This window comes from Sciurus carolinensis, chromosome 10 (assembly GCF_902686445.1).
Source record: "Sciurus carolinensis chromosome 10, mSciCar1.2, whole genome shotgun sequence".
NCBI classification, from domain to species: Eukaryota; Metazoa; Chordata; class Mammalia; order Rodentia; family Sciuridae; genus Sciurus; species Sciurus carolinensis.
The window spans coordinates 106,837,673-106,857,622 of NC_062222.1; positions in this window are offsets into that span (position 1 = coordinate 106,837,673).

The following is a 19,950-nucleotide window of genomic DNA, read 5'->3' on the forward strand; positions in this document are numbered from 1 at the left end:
TAATCCCCCTTAAACAGCTTTATTATCTCTTCCGAACGACAGGGATTTGTCTGATAACCCCCCGAAGACCAAATGTCAAGTTTAACCAAATAGTTATTGCTTTATCAACCCGAGTCTGCAAATAAATTAATCAAAAGCAAATCTGTCCTTTGTGCGGCTCATTTGCTGGTAATGGATGGATATGAAGATTTGCCGATATTATTGTCTGTCATTCAATCTAACAAAGTGAACATTTATTGCATATATATTAAAAATTATCCCGGAATCGAGTGGCGCCGGGTTGCATTTATTGGAGTCTTCCCAGGGGTGAGGTCCCCTCGGATGGGGGCGAGTGGGGAAGAGAAAAAGTGCAGGAGCCAGAGTCCCAAATCTCTTTAAGTCTCTGCGCTTGCCTCTGCCCTCTCCCCGAGGCGTCACCCCCCAGCCTTTGCCCCTAGCGTTCGGACGTGCCGGCCACCGCCTGTCGCGCGGCTAGGGCCAGCGAAGCGTGGGGAGCCCAGCTACTGTCAAAACAAGAGGCCTGGAGCCTCGAGCATTCGCAAGGCGACTGACTCTAGGAAACTTAGGGAGGGGGTGTGATTGAAGAGAGAGAAACGGGAGGGGACAGCTCTTCTTTGTCTTCTCGCCAGTTACATCATTTTCTAATTAGGCATAAAATTGTCTTCATACACTGGTATTGCGGCCTTCATAAACATCGCCATTATGGTTCATAAGGACGCCATTGTGGGGCGGCCGTCCCAAAATAGAAAGAGCCGGGGAGGAGAGGCCTGGAGTCCTGGAGGCCCCGCTTTGTCCTCCCCTGGGAGAAGATGGATGGCCAGTGTCACGCAGATGATGACTTGAAACTATTAAATTGTCAGAGGGGGGAGATTCTTTACCAGCCCCAAGCGCTGGTGGAAAATTCTAGAAACAGAAGCAGGAGGTTCTTGGATGGGAGGGAAAGGCCGGGCAGCTGGGTTAGCCAGGCAGGTTGGAGCAGGAGATAGGTGAGTGGCCTGTGGAACCGGAGTGGAGGGTGGTGGTCAGGAAGAGCTGTGGTCTCCTCCTGGAGCATCCCTATTTCTGCTGCTCTTTGAGTTCAGAGCGTAACTGGTCTCACTCCAACACGATAGCCAGGGCTGGAGGACAAGCCGTGTACCAGAGAAGGAGAGGGGCAGGCACCCAAGACGGTTAAGGGCTGTGCCAGGCGGGGAGACAATTGTTCCCATTATTCAGAGCTGAGGCCCAAGCCCAGCCTCCCTCCCGGTGGGGGGCGCGTCGCTAACTGGATAGAGATGGATGGTGGCGTCCTGAGCCCCCGGCGTCGTGTGAGACCAGGGCAATTACTGTCCCGCCAGGATGGACACACTGCCCGCCACCCTGACCCCAGTGCGCGGGCCCACTGGCTGCTCGCGCCGCCTCGTCGTTCTCTCTCGCCTTTACAATAACCCGACTTGACATAAATAACTCCCATGCGCTTGTCTACATCTGCTTGACCTCCTGAACCCTCTGGGAAACTTCACCGTGTTTAGCTGTTACATTTTTCTCTAGGAAAATATATTTAAAAAAAAAACCCCAAACTGCAAATTCTAGTCCCCTGTCTTGTCCACCTCTAGGTCGGGTTCTGTTGCATCTTGGAATTCATGTTATTGCGACACGAACCAATTCGCTCGTGCGAAGACCGGTTTCTGCTGTTTCAGGTTTTCTAAGGTGACCCTACAACAATAGGTGCTCCAGGCAATGGTCTAGGCTCCCAAATCCTCTCCCAGACGGGTCTTTTAGCCACAGGGAAGGGGACAAAGAGCAAGAAGGACTGGTCCCCTACTCGGTCCCGGGCTGTCTGAGGGTGCATTTGGGGCACCAAGCCAGCGGGGGAGGGAAATCCTGGCGCCCTGATCTTCCGAGGGGTGGGGGCTGGCCAGAAAGTGCCACAGTGGCGCCATGCACATGTCGCCAGGCGCCAAGACTGGAAGGAGCCCATAGTGGTGAAAGGAGGGGAATGATTTATTAAAAAAAAAAAAAAAAAAAAGATTCCGGGGAAATCACCAGGTCACTTCAGCTGGAGTGGTGGCCTGGGGATGCCAGAGCCAGCTTTACTCTCCCAGGTACACTCAGAGTGAGAGGTGGAGGCAGGTAGTGTTATCTGGCTGCTGCCCTCCTACCAGTCATTTCTGGCCTAGTCAGGCCCAGCTGGGTACAAGTCAGAGCATCAGGAGAGGAACTCAGAACTTCATAGATGAAAGGGCTTTTTGAGGTCAGTTGTCAGAAGGACCTCCAAATGTAAAGGTATCAGGATTAAAAAACTCTGGACACAGTTTTTCTTATGTTGGCTTTTTTTTTTTTTTTTTTTCAATCTTAAAAAGAAAAAAAAAAAAAAAACTTTTAAGTATCCAAATATCTAGAGTATGAGTTTCACACCAGCATTGCTGATATCATTGGAGGTAGGTGTAAACTGGTGGCGTCTCTTTGTTTAGTGTCCCTAATCCCAGCCATTCATTACTAGCCAGACATTGATCTTTCTTTAATTCCACAAATGACCTCTGAGGAGATAGTTCCATATGAGACACAAAAGAAACAGAAAACACTGCTTGCTTTCAAGGCACTTTGTTCTCTTGGGGGAAAAACAGCTGTAGTTCATACTTAAGGGTTTTCTATGATGTACCTAGTGTGGAACCACAGGATTCAGGTTCAGCCTAGATTTTCCAGTTCCCGACTTAGAGACCTGAGTCAGGTGCTGAAGGACTTTGCCCCTCAGTTTTCCCCTCTGTGAAACAGGCATGTTTGAGATTGCATGCTGTGGAAGTCCTTCTAAATTCTCTGGGTGCACTGAACATGGAATGCTCACAGGTCAGATATGGATGAGCGTCACAGGTGATTTCTGACCATGCCTGTCAACCTCACACTCCAGATAGTGGAGGACAAAGTACAGAGAATATGTGGAACACACAGTAGATTGAGAATTTGACTGTCATTGACTTTATAAAGTTAGTTGATCGATTTGATCTCTCAATCTGTGTCTTCTATACAGTGGGAATAGTAATGTTTGCAGTACTCACTCTACAAAGTAGTTGTAAGAATCAACTCTGATAATGTATGTAAATGTGTTTTGAAAACTAACAAGCATCCTGGAAATTAAAAAAAAAAACAGAGAAAGGAGCTGTGCCTCCACTCTGTAGCAGACACCCCCATGTTGACTGTCTGGGATGGACTGATTTCCTCTTTTGGCTTTGTAGGAATTGGAGGATGTTGAGTGTTGGGCAGCAACTGAGCACAACTGGCTGATGTACCACTTGCTGGGTTGCTCTCAGGATAGAACATCTTCTTGATTTTCAGCATCTACCTGTGGATACTAAAGAAAAGATCTTTTTCATATATAGGTAACATCCCAGAGAGATCTAGCAGATATAGCAGAAATACTGCTTCAGTCAACTTCACCAAATTTTAGGGACTCTGCTGCTTAAGACTAAAACCAAACCATCCTTTCCATAATCTGCTCCTTGCTAGGAACTTGGTTAGCTTCCTCAGGTGAGGGAGTTGGAGTGAAATTTTAAAAGAACTTTACCTCCTTTCTGAAATGGGTGGAGGAAAATTCCAGTGACTTCTGAGAGAAAGGACTTTGACTCTTTAGAGGAAGTGTGCAGCCTCTGGAGGGGAAAACACTGGAATGTGGGGGGATGTGGGATGGGAATGAAGCCCTGAGAGGGAGCAAACCACCTTTCTCCTTATAATCAGAAGGTTGATAAAGCCACTAACTTCATGGGTATTCATCCCATATGGCCTGTGGAACTAGTTCAGCAGATTCCCAGTTAAAGTGAGCTGCCTTTCCTTCCATTCTCCTCTTAACTTTTGTGTTAAATGTTAACAACCTGATGCTATCTATTCTGATGCCATTATCACAGAATGTTGACTCAACTGGTTATTTTATCTCCATTATGGGTGGCCTCATTTGCAGATTTATGCATTTTTGATATTAAATTTTTTCTCTCATTTAGCCTATACTCTGTTGACATTCATTGACCCCCTGGCCTAGTCCCCAATACTTTTCCATATTTAATATTGAAACATTTTTCTCAATACCCCTCTTGGCTTTGTTGCCATCTGTTTGACGGCTGTCCCTAATGGCCTGTGCTGTTTGCTCTGTTCTTGAACTTGGTGGGGTCACACATTCTTAAACAGTGATGTTCTCTGAATGTCCACCCTTGCTGTCCAGCTAAGTTGCCCTGTGTCACTAGCTCTGCCCTTTTCTCCGCCCCTAACTACCAACTGCTCCTAATGGCTTAAACAAACACCTTTCCTAGTGGTGCCCCAGACCCCCTGAGCCTTTTGGGTTTTGTTTAGCCGAGCTGCTAATGCTTTGCCTGGCCCACCGGCAGGTTGGCCCCGCTGACCTGATACATCGCAGCTCTTCTCCTTGGAGCGCCTGCCTTGTCCAGCGCCCCCTGGGCCAAAGGCCAGGGTTCGGGCAGGATTGACCAGCTGCTTGAGGTGGCCACAAAAGACACCAAAAGACAACTTCAGCTTGAAGCAGGCAAACGAATGTATTCATTTATCTTTCTCCCTTCCTCCCTCCCGCCCCATCCTTATCCACAAACTCAATGTACTGCCTGGCTTGAAACAAGACAAAGGGAAAATATTAGGAAGGGGGGCAAGAGAGGTCCATCTAGCTCCAGAAATCTTAGTTCCCTTCTTGGGGGCCGTCTGTTCAGTTTCACAACACTTACAAGACCAATTTCCAGAATTGAAGTTGCCTGGTGTTTTGATTCTTCCTTTGCCTGTGCATTTGTGCCCTGAAGGTCCCTTCCAAATGGATACTAATTGTGGGGGCTGCACGCTGCTGGCTGCTCCAATGCCCCAGGGCCCAGAGGACCTGCTTCTCAAAGCCTTAATTGACAAGGACCTGTCTGTATTTAGGAGCAGCTGGTCCAGAGCGTTGGCACATCAGTGTAATCTTAACACAGCATCCCTAGCCCGGAGGAGGATGAGGGTAAATGTGGTTAAAATGAAGGAAGATTTATAGCCAGCCCCCTTGGGTAATAGGACAGAAGACAGCTCCCAAGATTTTCCCCTAAGAGGGTGTTCATTCATCAGCTCCTGGGCCTGGTAACCGGGTGGGAGGCACTCTCCATCTATTATTACTAGTGATGTGGGATGGGAATGTGTGGTGGGGGAGGCTCTCTTGGAAAAATTAGGCAGGTGACAATATTCCTCTACAATCCATCGCCCCTAAAACTGGACCGAGGTTTCACAGATCGTGACGACTGTCTTGCCTGCGCAGGCCTCGGCGCCAGAGCCTCTGCCTGGGTCTGGCTCCTGGTCAATGGTGGCGCCGCCGGGAGTCAGGGAAGGGAGAGGAGAGGGCGTTCTGGCTGCCCTGCCTAGGAACAGAGAGGCTTTCAGAGGCCGCTCCGATTCCTCGATTCCTCGTTAGGGTGTTTCAAAGTCCCAAACCGTCGGTGGCTGGGATGATTACATAGACTAGCTTCTCCTTCCTGCACCCCAAGGGCCCACTGGTCTCCGCAACTCCCGGGCTCCACGCTGCGAGCGCCTTTCTGAAACCTGCTCGCTCTGTAGATTGGCCATTCAGCGGGTTACAAAGAAGGTTTATTGGTTCAAGAGGGACCCGGTTTTGTTGGGATGTGTGGGAAATACTTTGATGTCCGCGCAGTTCGCACGTGTGAACAGGGATAATGGGTTTGGGCATCTTCATTGAAATTTGAAGTTTTAAAAGCAGAAATTCCCTAACTTTTGCCTGTTTTTCTCAACTTTTTCTTTTTCTTTCTTTCTTTTTTTATTCCTTCAGGAACAATGCCAACATTGAAGCCCTCGGTTGGAGTCTGCACAGTTGGAGATCTTTGGTGCCATTTTAGACATCTTTGGATTTCATCAATCAAACTGACTGCAATTTTCCATAAAAACCCTGAATTTGGGTCAGAAAGTGGGCAAAGTAGATAAAGATCATTCGAGCTGTCTTATAAGATGATAAATAGATATCCTTTCAGGCCAACAATGCCAAAGTGCAGTTTTGTGATTCTCTTCTATGGGTTCTGAATGCAGTGAGTCGAAACGATTTATCCATGTTTTCCCATGGTGTAGGGGGTGTCTTTACATACTTGTCAATAGTACCCTGACCTTTTTCCCCACTGAGTTGCTAAGTGTGTTAGTTACTTTGAGTTTTCTTTCCTTTTTTTTTTTTCTTGGTGTGTGTGTTTTCCCCAAAAATACACTAGAACAGAAAGCTTTTAAAATTTTTGTTCAAATCAATAGAGTATGGTCTGATCTAGATAATTCTTTGCAAATAGACTGATTTGTAGAAGTCCAGAAGTTGGTATAGAAATTCCATTTGCTTTGTGGTTCTCCAGAGGCACTTTAGACACCATTCTGGACACCATGCTGGGATGTAAACTCATTTTCTTAACAACAATAACAACACCCACTGGCACTGTGTCCCTCTTACTCTTGAACTTGACGAATGGACTTTTGTATAAGGTGAATAAAAGGAAACACTAGAAATAGCAGAAGGCAACTGCAAAAGACATTAACCCACTACTTCCAGAAATCTTTCAGAATGTTAGCTGACATGATTTCTTAGTGAATAAGAAGATATTTTTATAACTTTCTTCTTCATTAGAAAAACTGTTTATTTAGCATATATTACATGCCCCTTGCTACTCATTGTCTCAGTTTAATTACCCTTTCTTTTAAATCTTCTTGAGATCCTTGCCCTCAAAATGTTTTCATTTTGATAATCACTGTTTTTGGTTAACCAAGTATTTTAAAAGGTTCTTTTGTGTCTTTTGTTTTCTTTTTGTAGTGCTGGGGATCAACCCAAGGCCTCACATTCCTCTAGCATGTGAGGCAAGCACTCTACCACTGATCTACATGCCCAGCCTTTAAAGGGTTTCTGGTAGAATCACTGACTTTTCCTAGAGAAACCATGGTTGCCATTCTTGGATACTTATGAGTTACCTGATGTGTCCTTATGAACTCACAGAATTGTGAAAGCATACATAATTTGCAGCAAACACATGTATCTTTCTTGCTAAAAGGCCTTCCCCCATCACATGAACATAACTTCCTTTCTGTGCTTTGCTTTCCCAAACTTGCTAAATATCAAATGTATGTTACCTAGCATCCATAGAAAAGAGTTTAGTACAGTGGAAGTTAATTAATGTTATTAACTTACTGGCTTTATTAGTTTTGAATGAAGCACATAGCTATGGCTACAGATATTTAAGTGCTCTTTATTAGCTAAAATAGTTGGCAGTTTTTGGACATACTCTCACCATGTAAAACTTAAAGTGCCAATTGGAGATGTAGAAAAGTTCTCTACCTCCTTCATTTGTCTTTAATAAATTTTGGTTTCAAGTACTAAACATTTTAACTTAACGTATAGTTATTTGAACAATCCTTATCTCACTCTTACAATACCATTCTATTTTATATTTTATATGACAAAAAACAAATCTAAGTGACATTTTCATTTTAAAGGTATTTTCTGAATTTCAAAAAAGTCATAAATAGAAAATTCATGAAGGGAAAACAATTATAATTACTTATCTAAAAACCATATTTAAGTATTTTTCCTCTCATTCTCTTTTACTCTAATATTTATTTTATACATGAAATCCTCTTAGTGTTAAGAGGAGAAAGGAAAGAAAGTAGAAAAGCTTAAAGTTGAAATTTTGTTAGTCACTTCCGATTAGAGTAAATCATGTAAGCACATCTGAAATCATTATGTAAATAAATAGAATAGTAGAATTTTATTCACCATTGAAGTGTATTTTATATAATTTTTTCCATAAATCTACGCATCCAATAGTCACTTATGAAATTTCAATTTTGGAATTTTAATACTTTCTGCACCTACAGTGAAAGCCATTTGATCAGTCATTGTTGGTGAGAGCAGAGGCTCTCTTGGTTAAGAGAAAAAAGAGAAGCAGTTATGCATAGTGCACTGTGTTTTATAAATAAGCTGAGGTGGTGTGGAAACATATATTCGAGTCTGTGACCAGAGATGAGATAATTTAGCTTTGTCAGGTATTGGTGTTCCTAAGCTTCAGACATGTAGACCAGAGACAGAATATCTAGATTCATTTGCTTTTCCATGTTTTAGATGAGAAAATTTAGCCTGAGTAGGTAAAATGGTGGTCATGATATATCATGGCAACTCTTCAAGTGCAATTGTAGCTTTTTTCCCTCTCCTACCCTTTAGTAAATAAGGAACATGTTTCTCCAATTGTCTTTCTTATTGCTCTCTCAGAGACAGAGAGAGAGAGAGAGAGAGAGAGAGAGAGAGAGAGAGAGAGAGAGAGAGAGAGAGAGAGAGAGAGAGAGAAATTGAAGCAAAGAAGAGAAATCAGAAAGAGAAAAAGAAAAGGGAAATAAAGAAAAGAAACAACAGGCATATTTACATGCATTTCTTGCAGGTCCCTCCTGATCACATACCTTTAATAAGCTAATGCCTGCACCACAGGCCAAAGGAAGCATAAGGTCAATTAAGGCAATGCCAACAGTCTTTATCCTGGAGTTAGGCTATAGTAGTTCTCATTTGGAAGATTTTTGTTCTTGAGAATTCTCTGGATAGTTTCTATAGTACTCCCATTCTCTACCCTCCTCTACTTAACAATAAAATAAGGAAAATGAAGTGCTCTAAATTGGGGGAGGGGGGAAGTGGAAGGGGTTGTGCATCTGTATACAAAGAGGAAAAACAACAAGAACAACAAAATTGAGGAGAGTAAAAGAAGGTATTTGGAGATCCGATGTCTAGTCTACCTAAAGATAAGTTCTGAACTTATTGAATTTATTATATATTTCATTTTCAAGGAAATTTTACCATTATTTTTGTTTATGCTGGGGATGGAACCCAGGGCCTTGAGCATGCTAAGCATGTATGTGCTCTACCACTGACCTATACCCCTGGTCTTTTATAATCATTCTAACCTTATACTTCTGTAGGTAACTACCACACACATCCTAACCAACCCATATAGAATTCACTTCATTTCCTAATGCCATAATATTTAAACATAATCCATAATTTTGCAATGATCAAGAACGCTTTTTGAAAATCTTTTAAAAGCTTATGTTAACATGTACAACAAACAGTGATAACATTTTTCTTATTTTCAATAATGACATTCATTAACTTACTATCATTACCTCTTCTATGAGGGTGATTATCTTGGTAGTTATTGTCAAATCTTAACCATTTCTGAAAATGATTTGGTTTACTAAGAATTTTTTTCAGGCTTTTAAAAGGCAATACAAAGTAAATAATTTAAATGAAACATATCTCCTGTTCTCATTTAGCTGGGTAATTTAAACAAAAGCCATGCATTTTCTGAGTGATTTGACTTTCTGGTCCCAGTCTACATCTATATAATTTTTTAAATTGCTTGCTAAAAATGGCACCACTTCTTTTCAAGTATGCAATACCATTTTACTTTAGATCATTTTCGAGTTTTAATAAGAATTTAATAACCTTGGGTTTCAAGGCAACCAGAGCAAAGTTGTTGAATTTAATAGAGGCTAACATATGGGTAGGGTTTTAAAGATCCATTCCCATCCAAACCCCAAAATGGCTTCAATCAGCAGGTATCCCAATGTTTATTTAATGAAGAAATGTATGAGCAGCTGCTGTTTCCCAATTTCAGATGTAGTTATCTTTCACTGCACTGCGACAAACCAGGAAGAAGAACAGGTTTCTGCTGTAATTTGGGATCATTCTATTTAGATATGCAGGGCTACACCAGTAGATTCATAAACAAGAACAATGGGGCTGGTTGAAAGAGGAAAATCAAATAAAATAACTCTGGGGATGGAATCTGTGGGTTGTGTTTTTTGATCTATTGCTTAGTTTCTAGGTCAAACAAATTTTCAGGTTTAGATTAGGTCTTTGCATAAAAAATTAAAATCCATTCTGACACTGATTTTTTTACTGACTTTGTGATATTATTGCAGTTGAACATGTGAGGTTAATTTCTGTCACCCAGTGCATGGTAGGCATTGCCAACACCCTCCTAAATCTCTAGACAAGTCAAGGATGAACGTGATAGACAACTAGGGCTGTGATATGACCTAGAGGGTTTGCGGGGTATTTGTTCCCAAGATAGACTTCTTACAGCAGGCACATCTAGTTGTGAATGTATTGTTTATTTTACTCCCACTTGAAGTCAGGTCTCAGGGATATGAGACTTATATACTGATTTTTATATTTGGTATGTATGCCTTTTGAACAAATATGAACTAGAGGACTATATACTGATTGCTCTCTCCTATTTTCAATATGTATGCAGAGCCTCTTAAAGAGGAATAAAGTTGGTATTTGGCAACCTTAATAGACTCCCTACTCAAGAGAACAATTATGAGAACCTTTTATAACTTTGGCCTTGGGGATAGAATTAACTACAGTCTTACGACTTTTACCTGTATTTCTTAGGAACTGTTCCCAAGTTTGGTGGAGGGAATTGTATAAGAACAGGAGCCCCAGTCTACTATAAAGAGGCTTACTATAATATATCTAGGTTAAGTTAAAGTTATATTTTAAAATTCTCCATCAGGGCCAATAAAATGAGTATTTGGGAAGTTATTCTAGAATACAGGTTTTCTTCTTTTTTTTTTAAGTTTCACTGCAATGCATATTTATTAATTTTTAATGTATTTATTGATGACTAGGTAAAGTGTTTGATTTAGACTCTCAGAGACCTAAGTATTTTATGCAAATTCCTGTGAGGTTGGAAATGAAGAAGAAAAATAGCAGGTGATCTGAGCCATTACTCAATAGCAAGGATCCCTAATGACTTACTATAGGTGAAGACCATGGGTTTTGATAAACCCGTGATTGGTCTGTATTGCTTGTTTTGGATCTGACCAGTGGGTTTGCTGGTGGAATGGATGCTGCTGTCGGACTCATAGCAAGTTATCAGGAAAGAGGCCCGAGCTCAGTTTAAAAGCAAGAACTCTGGCAACTTGCTTAAAGCTGGGCCCTCCTACTTGGCAGCTGTGCGACGTTGCTCAAACCACTGTCCCTAACCTCTTTGCCGTTCCGTTTCCTCATCGGAAAGCTAGTAGGATTAAAGAACGCTCAAATCACGTGTCCCTTCTCCTCTGAACCCTTGGGAAAACGACCTCCGCCCGGGTCAGAAGCCTGTTCGGTCCCTGACTACTGCCGGGATTCCGCTCACATCTTAACACCTTGACCTTCCCTGAGGCCTGGCTGCCCATGGGTTCCCTGGGCTGGAGCTGAACGGAGTTCGAGTGGGGGCGAGGCCAGGCACCTCGCACCCAGTCGGATAAAAGAGACCCCGAGGGGCTCGGGGAGGCTTGCAAGCGGGCGAGAGCCGACCGGGGGCACTCGGGGTGCATGCTAATGAGCAGCGCGGGCACGCCCGCCGCCGCCGGCGCGCTTGCCGCGCAGGAGCCGCGCCCCAGCCAGGGCACGCGGTGCCACTCAGGCCGGCGGGGGGCGCGCAGCTCGCAGCAGCCGCGTGCTCGGGCCTCTCAAAGCCCCTTTCAGCAGCTCTGCGGGCTCCTCACCAGAGGAGTCTGGAGCGACATAAAAGCGCATTATGAAAATTATAATATCAGCCACAGAGCATGTCCACGGAGGCAGCTCTGCACCTTTGAGGCATTGAGTTTCGTTCAGCTGGGCCGAGGGAGGAAATATCCATTTGAATTCGGTCGCTGAATGGGGGCAGTGGCGACGGCAACCACAACAGTGCCTCCTTTATCCGATCGGCCACTTCTGCTTGCTCATTCCCGGGATGTTGCACCTTGTCTCCTTATGGGTAGGGGCGTGGAGCGGCAGGGGCGCAGGGAGGACAAGAGAGCAGAAGTGGGGGTCCCTGATTCACAGCCCTGCTGGGACAAGCAGCGTTGTCATGCGTGTCCCCACGAGAATGATAAATGAGGCTTTCTAGGACCCAAGAAAAGTTTTGTTTTGTGGGGATAGGAGGAGCCGGGGGTCAAGGACTGAGTGAATTTGTCGGAGACTGGAAGGAGTGAATTCGGCGGTCGTGCCCTATTTTCTTGTCGATGTGCCGAGAGAGAGAGAGAGAGAGAGAGAGAGAGAGAGAGAGAGAGAGAGAGAGAGAGAGAGAGAGAGACCAGCATTAGGGCCTTTTCCCATCAGAGCTCAGATTCCAGCATCTGGAGCCATGGGGCTGAAGGGAATGACCACCCTTAGGCTCAGAATCCAGGTTCAGGGTGCTGGTCCCCGGAATGAGGACAACACATATTTTAGACTCCAACGAGAAAGGGAACTCTAGGAAGCGCATCAGAAACGAGGCCAAGGTCAGAGTGGACACCGCACCTGGGTCTCCTCCCGGCCTGCAGGTCGCGCCATTTCTGCCGTTTGACTCCCAGTAAGACGACATCTCTAGACGCGCTCGAACTTCTTCGGATCCCGAGGCAGCACTCGCACGCTGGGGCCCTGAGGCGGGTCTGATCTATTACAGCTGATGAGTTGCCCCACCATTCAAAGTCCTGTCCATTGTCTTGTTAATCACCTTTCATTATAGACTGCTCAGGACCATCATAAAGCTTTTAATATTAATAAGGCCCAGCACAACCAGCCCTCACATCATGGTCCTGAGCGATCAGCAGACAGCGCAGGTGTTGCGCGGCAACCTGTGCAGCGGGGACCCGCGGAGAGCGTCCCCGGGTTAGCGCAGTGTCCTGGGGTGGGGAAGGCAGGTGGCGCGGGTTTCCAAAACAAGACCAGAAGAAAAACAAAACAACAAAACAAAAACCACGCTCCGGACAAAGGGATTTGTTTGTCTCGAAGTGTGCCCCCAGAAGAGTTGTTTAATTCCAGGGGAGAAAGGAGGTGAGAGCTAGGGGTGAGGAACGAAAAAGGGTCCGCACGGGCAGGGACGTGACATTTCCTGTGGTGAAGCCTGCATTGGCTGCTAATAGAGATCTAATTGATGGGTGAAGTCCCATTTCCGCGCGCTCTCCTTTATTGCTCCATCCAGTCTGTTGCAAAATATAACCTTAATCTGATTTAGCAATTCCTCCAGGATTCGGTGCGAGCTTCCAGCCCAGAGGAAAAAAAAATCGTTATTAAAAAAGTTAAAGTTGCAGACTTGTATTTGGTGCGTTATCTTTAAAAAATCTTGTCCCAGCTTCTGACATTTAGCACCTTTTTTTTTTTTTTTTTTTTTTTTTTTTTTTTTTTTTTGTAATAGCCCAGTGTTTTATGCTTATCAATAACCGCAGTGTTCCGGGATCAACTCAGTGATAAGGATGCAAATTGGCTAGGTGGTGCAAAGGCCCCGGGGTGCGTGGGATGCGGGTTGGAGACGCTGACCACTTAGGATTCACATGCCACTGGAGTGGTTTAGAGTTTCTAAAGCCCATCTTTACCCCAGGATTCCCACAGAGGCTGTCCAGAGACAGCGGGTCTGGTAGATGGGAGTTGTCTGGTGCCAGGTGGTTGCGTGTTGGTGGGAAGGAATAGGAAGGGGTAAGACATAAGGAATGGGGTTTAAAATAACAACACAGGCTTTAGGGTGAAGTTCACTGCCACGCAGGTGCCTGGTCCATAAAAAAAATAATCCTTTGGGTGCAAGTAGAGGTCTGGTGCTGCTACCCTGGGTCCTAGGTGGTGCTGCAGGAGATGAAATTTAGCTCCTCTTGGAAATACCAGCTGAATGTGAGGAGGCCATTCTAAGGAGGTGACTTTTTCTTTTCTTCCTAGCTTCTCTCTCCTGCCCTCACCCCACTCCTGCTGGTCCTGTAAGCCAATGCACGTCATCTGTAGCCCTTTTGGTGTTGAGACTGATTTCACTAGAGCACTAACAGGTCTTTGTGTTGCTGTTTACTTCTTCCTTCTCTTCTAATAGGCTGGGAAAGTCCCTCAGGGGAATACATTTGTATCTAGATATCTGATATCATAAACATTGTTACCAAAAAAAACAAACAAACCCAAAAACTAAAAAACAAAAAACACAAATGGTAGGGTTTTCCTGTACCTTTCTTGACTATGTCCATAGTTATGTAAGAGAAAGGATGGTGAAGAGCTCACCAATTTCTACCCTCGTGATCATGGTTAAATTCAATTCCTCTTAGCTTTGGCTTTTCCACCTTTACAATGAAAATATGATCCCTTCTCCAGCTACCTCCAAGGGCCATTGTGAGGCAATTTGTGAGAAAGGCCCCTGTAAAGTGTTTATAAATAAAAATAAAATAATCATCTTGAAAAACCTAAAAATAGAAATCTTGAGTACAAGAGCAGTTTGGGAAATTGTAGGAAACTCTTCGACCAAATAGAGAACAGGGTTTTGTGTAAGTCACTTGGATGGTACTGAGTTGGCCTCAGAAGCCTCAAAATTCAGTGTCAGGATTGTTTCCTGCCTCAGGTCCCCCAGATTTTTCCTTCCTTCCTTCCTTCTTTCCTTCCTTCCTTCCTTCCTTCCTTCCTTCCTTCTTTTTTCTTTTTCCCTCTCCCTTCCTCCCTCCTTTCTCTCTCTCTCTCTCTCTCTCTCTCTCTCTCTCTCTTTCTTTTCTTTCTCTTTCTTTCTTTCCAGCATCTGTTAACCTTGACATGGTTCACTTTCTATGAAGTTATGGTCTCCAATTTCACAGGCAAACAAGTAGTAAGGCTACTTCCAAGTCTGGGATAATCCCTTCATTTCCCAAGTGCAACTCTTCTTTGTGGGGAGGGGACTGGGGGTTGAACCAGGGACACTTAACCACTAAGCCACATCCCTAGACGTTTTTTGTATTTTATTTAGGGACAGGGTCTCACTGAGTTACTTAGGGCCTTGCTAAATTGCTGAGGCTGGCTTTGAACTCTCGATCCTTCTGCCTTAGCCTCCTGAGCCTCTGGGATTACAGGCATGGGCCACCACGCCTGGCCCCCAAGTACAACTCTTAAGAAATCTTCTGGAACAGACTCCTGGCCTGCAAAACAGTGCGGCCTGTGTATCTGGTGGCCATGTAGGCACCTCTGCATCCTGTCCTCCAGGTTCGTGTGGCCTTTCTGTGCCTGCCATGTGGAGCAGTGGGAAGGAGTGCTTAGGCATTCCCAGCCCCTAGCCTCTCTTCAGCGCCCTTGATGGGTTTAATGAGGCGGAACACCGTGAAGGAGATGTGAACTGGTCCAAATGATTGATGAAGCCAGGGGCAAAGCCCAGGCTTTTCTGGATAAAGCCCCATACAGCCAGTGATAAAGGCAGGATAGTGGCAGGGCTGGGCTCCTTCAAAAGCTGTGGCTCAAATGCATTGAGAGGAAACAGGGAGGGAAGGTGCTCTGTTGTTACCTAATCAGTTCATGCACTAAACCACCAGCCACAGAGAGCAGGGGAGGGCTGCAGCGGAAGTGGGGAGGGTGAAAGGCGAACCTCCATGCTGTCTTACACACACACACACACACAGTTGCCTCTTCTCCTCCCTTCTGGCTGAGCAAGGGCTAGATCAGCCTTAGCTGCTGGTATGTCCCTGAACTCAGGGTATTCACTTTCGTGGGTCACAGGGAGTGGGAGTAAAGGCCCAGGAACTGCCCATGTCTTGTCAGGCTTTCCTCAGTGTTTTTAGCACACATGTGGGTCCCCTTCATGGGTATTGTAAAGCAATTATTAGAACAACAGGTTCCAGTCTTTGAAGCAGGGTTGGGGGTGGGGGTGGAGTGGGGCGGACGACCCTGAACCTACTCAAGGATTTCAATGAAAAAAAAATTCCTTCTTTTTCTGTTATAAGCAACTAAAATAAAACAAGAGTCATTGTTTTAGGGTAAGAACAAAACAATACGCAGTATATTATTTTTCTAAAGGATAGTGTACTACAGTTCTCAGAACTAGTAAACAAAGAAAGAAGACAGTAGTCTTTCTACTAGAGGTTATTAGGAATTAGAGTGTGCTATGGCTAGAAAAACAGTAGTTAGAAAAGAACATAAACATAGCAGTTGGAGGTATAGCTCAGTGGTAGAGTGCATGCTTTGCATGCTTAAGGACCTAGATTCAATCCCTAGCCCCCAAAACAAAGATCAAAATCCAAAAACTTAGGGCCAGTGGCACCTTCCAGTTAAGCTACTTGGGTCTACTAAGAAATAGTGAGAGTTGGAAGCCATGTTGCCTTTTCTCCCTCTTGGGCCTCAGGGACTGGGAAGCTGTGTTGCCTTTTCTCCCTCTTGGGCCTCAGGGACTGGGAGACAACATTGCCTCTCTTGTCCACAACCCAGTGTCAATTCGTAAGCACTTGGAGGTATGGAAAGGTTAAGGAATGTTTCCATCCAGGTAATGGAGATTTTGGGTTTTGGTAGTGACATAATTTTGACACAACTGTTCATATTTAAGTTTTACCTATGAGTTTAGTCACTGCCTAGAACTTATTTTCACCTTCTCTTCCATGACCATAACTCTATTTTGTATATTTTATATTTCAAGATTTTTGATAATATGCTGGTGTCCATGCAGATGTGAAAGATGAAGTGGTCAGGAAGGACCATTACTTCTGTTTGTAAAAAGAAGCCTGGACATTAGTCTTCTACCATGTCAATAACATTTGCATAATATAGTAATTTATTCTATTTTCACTGTTTATGCCCATCAACCACAGATCACTTCTACTCCTTTTGTCCCTGTGTTTTAGTGAACAGTGTCCTTTCTATTGAATGACTGTGCACTGCATTATAAGCAAGGAGAACTTAAATAAATGAATTGGTTATTTAAGAGAGAAAGATGGAAAATTACTGCTTAGTACCTTTTGATGAGGAAAGGTATTATAAAATTAACCTTTACTGTGCTTGTAAAACTATATATATTTTAAAAATATTTTTAATATATCAGCTCATGATTCTTTAGAAAAGAATATTTTATGGTCACCTTTCTTAATAATTCATGTGTATCTGCAACTATTTCTTTGAAAATCTTCCTCAGTATATTGTATTAAAATGAATTCTTATTTTGAGAGCCTAAATATCATATGTTCATGGAAATCTTTGGGGGAAGAAAATGAGACCAGTCCTGAAAAATTTAATGTTGAACACAAATAGGGGCTTGTTGGAGGTTTGAGAAAAACCATAACTTTTAAAGAACAATGTTTAGTTGCAATTTGTATCATTCACATAAACTCTTTGTGGTCACATCTTTTGTCAAATTGGGTTTAGAATTGAAATAAATATCCATACCATTTGGCTAAATGTAACACATTTTCCCTAGTTTTATAATAATGAGACTTTGTAGAGTATATATCTTTAAGTATGCATATTTTTAAGAGAAAAAGGAGAGATTCCAAGCTCAAACTGTCTAGTTTATTCAATTATATTGATTCAGTTGATTAAAAACCTGCTTGCTTCTCCCTTCCTTGTTGTTTATGAACAAAATAAAAATGCAAACTTTTTGGAATAAAAAGCCTGAGTGTATATCTGGGTCACTCATATCAAGTAGAAGTATCTAGTATTGTTATGCTAAGAATAGAGTAAACTGAGTTTCCCCAAAGTTGGCCTAAATTTTTGATTCAGGGTCCCAGGAACTTTCAGGGGTAAGGAACTTCTACAGATTTAATGGGAATCCTTCGAGGAATATACTTACAAAAATTACTTAGGACAAAACACAGTTAATTTTTTATGCAATTATTTTTTAATACATGTTGGAAATAGATGTGCCTCTGAGGTGGACTGTAATTAGCTGCTATATAACAAAAATTCTTAATGTCTTTTTCATATTTCTGCTTTCCTACTATTTAACTAGATTTTAAGAGAAATTATAAAATAGGTCCATGAAGATGAGTGAATCAGCACTTTTGTACTTTGAACATTAAAAAGTGAAATTATTTTTTTAAATGGAGCAAATATAAGAAAATATTCCATAATTAACTTAAGTATATATGACCATTTATACTTAGAGAATGTTTTGTTGTAATCATAATAAAGATGTTAAATATGAGAAAAATTTCCTGGAAATGAGTTTTTTCTTTAAAAAATTCTGCTAGACATTATAAAATATGTCTCTATTCCTTTTCCTCTCCCTATTTAATGCAAGTTTTGCTTTTTTCATTAAAAAAGAAAATAGTTGATTATTACCTCCTCATTTACTTTGTTTTAAGGAAGGTCAAGAGAATGAGCCTAAAATTACATTTAAAAATTTCAGGGGTTGAATTTTTACTTAATTTTCCTTTCATGATAAATAATATTAGTTTATTAGCTTGTTCAAGCATCATTACTAAGCTTATACACCTATTTGCATTGCTATTTCTTTAACATATATTTTTTCCAGAAATATTTTATTTGCTTAAAAGTACTCAGTGAAAAATGTTGCTTTTCCTCTGGAAACTAGCTGGATGTGGAATAAAAATGATGAAACTTTTTATGTGCTTAGTCCTCACTGGATCTCTAGGGAAATCTGGAAAGAAATGACAAAATAACTAGCTATAGTGACTGAAAAATTGCATTTGTTCCAGTGCATGATGGAATTTCATAAACGTTGGGATTTACATAACTATTTATATGACTATAGAGTTTCATAAGCAGGAAGTATTGATGTTTGATATTTACATGGCTATAGTTTTAGTACATTTGTTTGATAGAGATGCAGGCGGGTTTTATTTGTATATTTAAATGAGGTTATAGGTAGCTGCATTCATATTTTTTTAGTTTTATTTTTTCTATCTTATACAATAAAAATAAAGCTAAATGAAGAAACCTCAACCCATGGCCTTAACTCATGTACCAGTTCCTTAGACTTCTTGATGAAGCTTTGAAGTCCCTACATTAAACAACAAGATATAACGTTTGGCTCTTAGAGTCAAATGTATTTATCCATATTGTAAATAACAAGATTTCTTCCCAGCTTTTAAAATGCACTCTCAAATTAATTTATAAGAGGCTGGTCATTAGTTATGTTTTACAAAGACCTTAGCTATGCCTCATTTAAACATATGCTATATTCCAACTTGGAAGTTTCATATGCATATAATTTATTTTCCTTTGCACATATATTATATGGCCTTTATTTTCAAGGATCATCTATCTTTTTGTTGTTTTGAAAAATAAATGTCACTCACAGTCTAACTTTCAAGTATTCTAGAGAGGCATTTGTAAGGTTCTTTTTATTATTTGCTTTTCCCGCAAGTCTTTGTAAGAAACAGGGTTTACCTCATTTTCTCCATAAACCATGTTCTGCATAGGTCCTACTCTATCTGGAAAAAAAATGTTTCTTTATATATCCAGTCTTTTACTGTGCTTTTCATTACATATTTGGGTTTAGAAACATGTCTTAAAAAATTTAGAGTTTTTAAGAAAAAAAGTGCCCCACTGGAAGCGAATAAAATGCATAACAAAGATGAGCTGGGAAGTGTTCAATGTGCCTTGTTTGCCTTGCTTTCTTCAGAAGCCACTCCTGTCAGTGATCAGTTATAATAATGGAAGAACAAAGTTCCTTGATGTATACTGAAAAGAAGCTGCCTGCAGTTCCTTTCAATTGCTTGGTTGCCCAGGCAGGCCGGCCTCCAGCCGGAAGCCAGCAGGCAAAATTTAACAGCCACGCTTCAAAATGTTAGTAGCAGCTATCAATGCAGCCATAACTCTTAGCCCTCTAGATATGGGGTCATCTTTCAATACTACCCCACTGTCATATACAACATTTGTCTTGTCCCACATTCAACTGATTGTGTCAAACTATGGAGTGACTATATAATACACATATACAATAGCACAATGAAACCAATAATCTCCAACCCAGTTTCTTTATTTATTTGAGTGCTATTACATAGTTTCCTGCAGTAAGGAGAAGCTCGGGAGGCCTTAACATGTTCAAACCCCGCAGTGGATCTTAGAGGAGCGAGGCTCTGGAGGGCTGAAGTTTGGAAGGCACTTGCTTTGGTTTTATTCAATAATCCAGCTTTTCCACTGCTTCCATAACCAAATTTCCTTCATTAAACCCTAGCACTCACTACTTATATTATGTAGAATCTATTTTCTTTTTTACTTAAAACATATAATATGCTAATGTTAATGTATGGCTAGAAAAATAA